Raw genomic sequence first — 4,573 nt, 5'->3', positions numbered from 1 at the left:
AAGTTTGAGGACCCCTGCTCTGGACCATGTGGTTAAGCTCACTGATGTCCTCCTTGGTTCTGTAGCGGTTCTTGCCCTCTGGGTCACTGTGGCCTTCATCTCCTCAGACTGAGAGTTGAGAGGTAAGCACACAAACAGGTGGCTGAAGGGTGTAGCAGGATGTCACAGTGGCCTGGTCAGCTGGCCCACTGTTGTGCAGTGCTCCCCTCCTTGTCCTGCTCTGCCCTGGCCCTCACTGCAGCCCTCTTGGAGTGGAGGGGTTCATTTCCCAAGAGGTCCCAGCTCTTGGCTATTCCTCTTGCCCTCCAGTGTACCTTGGTTTGGTACTAGGTCTTGGCCTCAGCCTTGCTGCAGCAGGCAATATCGTCATATTGAGCCTTCATCTCAGCTACAACCCAGTTCTAGCCCACACTTGGGGGGTGTCCTTGTGCAATGAATAACCTGCATGATTCCACAGGCAGCTTCCTCAAGCCAGTGGAAGGGGAGAGTGTTTGGATGGCAGGCAGTATGTTAAGAGTGGATGTCCAGCACCTGTGTGTGCAGCTAAGCCTATTTCTGAGTGTGGTGTCAGTCTGAGACCATCACCCTCGAGTGTGCCTTCTTACACAGTCACTGGGCATAGACGTGCACACTATTCAGCCCTAGAAGAGAGCCTTTCCTCCCTCAGGCTTCCGTGGCTGTCCTCACCCAAAGTCTGTGAGCTCTCAGAGGGGCAGCATTAGGTTGAAGGAAACCAGAGCTGTATACTTAGCCAGAAGGGCTCAGAAACCGCAGCATCGGGAAAACACAATTCCATGGACTACCCCCTAAGTTTCTCAATTTGCTGCCTTTAATCTCTGCAAATATTAGGGGGTAGAGGGTGGCTTGGGCAGAAGTCCCAAGGATTCACAGCCTTCCTATGAAGTTCCCACCAAGAAGGAGCAGGATGGGAGCCTCTGGCCCCTCCTGCTCCTGGCTCCACCACCATCCCTTCTAAGAGAGAGATCAGACACCAGCCTAGGCAGTGCTGCCCACCCCACCCACACCCTTCCTCTGTGCAATGGCTGAGATCCAGAAGATGGGCCACAGACCATACTCAGTCTCGCTGGGCAGGGTGAGCAGCAGAAATAACCCTCCCCTTCTGTCTGGTGTTTCACATCTATCACAGTATTTGACCTCATGGAAACATCTGAAAACCAAGAGCCTGATTCAGCCACGTTCTCAAGACCACAAGCTTTTCAGCAGGAGAAGCTGAACCCAACCCACCACCAAGTTCCAAGTCCCTGGGCCCTTCCTAAGCCACAGCCTGAGGGACAGCTCACAGACCCCCCTTGCCAATGAAGGCAGTGAACCTGCTGTAGAGACGCTTGATGCGTTCCTCCTCGTGCTTCACGCACTGCACAGTGGGGTCAATCTCCACGTCAAGGGGGTGAGAAGGCTCTTGTTGACTGTCATGGCCGTAATGCAATGGGGCTGGGCCTGCAAAGACCCCTGAACAGTAGCCAGAGCTGCCCTCCACTGTGTAGGGGCCCTGCACAACTCACCTTGATCTGGGGGACCCCACTACATAGAAGCCTCTGAGGCGCCTGCCACCCGGCCCAAGGACTATCCCCACAATAGGCCATGGCACTGACAGAGCTATGAGCCCCAGACTTGGGCACAATGGCAAGGCAAGAGCTGAAGTTCTCGACCAGGTGGCCGGAGCTGATGTTGCAGGAGCTGCTTGCCACTCCTCGCTCTGCAGGAGCAGACTGAAGCATGATGCAGACCTGTTATTCCTCCTGCTTTTATCAGGGTGAGAATGGGCCTCCCAACAACATGACAGGCAGGGGAAAGTTATTATCACCATTACGAGCGTGGGAATCTCCCACTCAGCAGACCCGGAAGAAGGCTGAAACCTGCCTCTTGCAATAGGTATATTACCTGCCCCGCTAACCTGCCCCTGCCTTCCTGCCCACACAGGCCTACCTATCTATCAAGCCCCTAATGCCCTCCAACCCTGGTGCACACCAGGGACCATTATCTCACTTAGACAAGTCAGGGGCTGGAGCCAGCACATTCCCGAGAATCCAAAGGACCTATGTCCCATGAAGTTCCCACCTGCCCATCCTGGGCTGAGCACATATGGAGTGAACCCTTCAAACCTCCCCCATGACTTCCCTGAACTTCAGTCCATCAAATATCACAGAGCTGAGTTCGTGTTTCCCCCTGAGGACAGTAGCTATGTGTCGACTCACCTTTGCATCCCCCGGCAACTGCACACAGGCGGTCTTCGGGAAGCTCTGGGTGAATTGGTGGGCTGGATGTAGGCAGGAGAGGCTGATGTCTGGTCCACAGGACTGACTGAGCCTCGGCTGTGCACCAGGTCCACCCGCTAGCCTCAGGGAGGCCTAGAGGAGGAGCCTTCACTAGGCAGGTGAGTGCTGAGGGCCCCCCAGAGCACAATCTACAGCCCAGAGAAACAAAGGGAGGAGCCTTGGCCTCACTGGGGAGACCCAAGGCAGGAGAGAGCAGCAGCAAGAGGGGGGAAGAGGATTAAATAGGCGAAGGTCATGGTGGTGAGCTCTTGGACTTCTGAGCAGGGTCACTCAGAGCTGGCCAGAGGGTCACAGAGGAGACAGGACCAAAGCCAGGTGCCAGAGGGTGGGAGGAGAGCAAAGACAGGAGGCAGAGCCACCAGGCAGAGTCACGACACAAGCCCCACGTGTGAGCATCTCCACTAGGTCGAGGCTTTCAGCTGGGGCCGCTCACCCTGACTCCTCCCATCACTGAAGACCTTTCCGTGCCACACCCAGAAGGACAGGATGGAACTGGGCCCCAATGGGGGAGCACCTGCCTTTGTGCTGGAGCACCTGGCAGCCCCACTGCCATCAGACTGCCCCAGTCTCCGGGCCCTGCGTAGGGCCCTCTGTGTGTGAGGACTAGAACAATAAATCATCTTCCAGAACTCTCTTTTGGAGAAACAGGTGGGGAGTGGGGGTGGAAGGGACAAGAAAAGAGCCACACAACAAGGGAGATGAGTGGGATCTTCCTGGTGTGTGTCTCTCTCTGTCACACACACACACACAACACACATCCCTCAGGAGGAAGACACAGGGGGACAGAGTCACCTCTTATAAGTAGAACGTCAGGATAGATCAGAGGGAGTAGGACTCGCCCCAGCTTAAGGGAGCTGCAGTCTGACACAAAGGCCTTTCTCCGCATCTGCAGGAAGAGCTCCAAGGGTGAGCCAAGACAGCGGAGGAGCCCTGGGGAGACACCCTATAATCAAACGCTGTAAGAAAAAACTTACTCCAGCTCTGTGTTCTTGTGGCCACCTGGCTACATCGCCGCTTGCTGGCCACAGAAGTGCACTCCCCATGCTAACCCAAGTGGTGGGGGAGAGAATTGCACATGTCTGCAGGCCACAGGGCTCCCGCGGGTGAGTGCACTAAACAGGGAAGCAAGATGGAAACTGGGATTCAAAATGATGGTCTGGGGCACAAGGGTGTGTCTCATGCTGGTCTCTGTCTTTCTCTTTCTTTCAGTTGCCAGTGTTTCCTGAGCACTTCCTATATGCCAGGCACAGGTCCATGAGCTTGGGGTATACCAGATGAATGGTGAACTTAATAAATTATATATTAAATGGTATGGAAATTAGAAAGAATCAGGAGTACTGGGAAAAAGAAGGGGTACAATTTTGATAAGGTGGTTACATTAGGCTTCATGAAAAGATGACACTTGAGGGGGTAAAGGGACAAGCCGTGCGGGCTGAGGAAAAAGCCAGTGCAAAGTCCCCGGGTGAGAACGGGCCTGTGTGCTCCCACCTGCAGGAAGGAGGCCGGCGTGGTTTCCACAGTGAATGAGGAGACACAAGGTGAGAGGGCCTCTTCATGGCTTATGAAGGGCCAGCAGGCCATGGTGAGGACCTCTGCTCCTGTGCAGCGTGCAGTGTGAGCTTTGGAGGGTTTGTGTAGAAGCTTGACATCACCTGACATGTTTTCTTGACCACTTGGCTGACTGGAAACCAGACTGCAGGTGAGGGGACAGTGAAGGGCAGGGAAGGCTCAGGATGGTCTCTCAGCAATCCTGGGAGATGGTAGAGACAGAGACAGAGTCTTACTACGTCGCCCTCGGTAGAGTGCAGTGGCATCACAGCTCACAGCAACCTCAAACTCTTGGGCTGACGTGATTCTCTTGCCTCAGCCTCCCAAGTAGCTAGGACTACAGGTGCCCACCACAGCGCCTGGCCATTTTTTTGTTGCAGTCATTATGTTGTTTAGCTGGCCCAGGCCGGGTTTGAACCTGACAGCCTCAGTATATATGGCCGGCACCGTAACCACTGTGCTATGGGTGCTGAGCCTGATTGGATTTCTTGACACATTGGATTTGGGATGTGAGAGAAAGGAGGAATCATGGCTGCCTCCACTCTCTGTGGTTAAACTTGTCTCTGCAATAACAACAACAACAACAAAAGCAGCAGTACAGGCAGACAGGCCCCAAGGTAAACGCCCCATGTGCTCTTCCGGCCTGCGTAGCCTGACATGAGTCACCTACCATCTGTGGCCCCCAGGTTCTCAACAGGGCATGAAGATAGTATGTACAAAGGCTAGGT

Source organism: Otolemur garnettii, unplaced genomic scaffold (genome assembly GCF_000181295.1).
Source record: "Otolemur garnettii isolate 467f Iridium unplaced genomic scaffold, OtoGar3 scaffold00043, whole genome shotgun sequence".
Taxonomy (NCBI): Eukaryota; Metazoa; Chordata; class Mammalia; order Primates; family Galagidae; genus Otolemur; species Otolemur garnettii.
The sequence above is the reverse complement of the archived record's forward strand: the minus strand, read 5'-3'. Positions refer to the sequence as shown.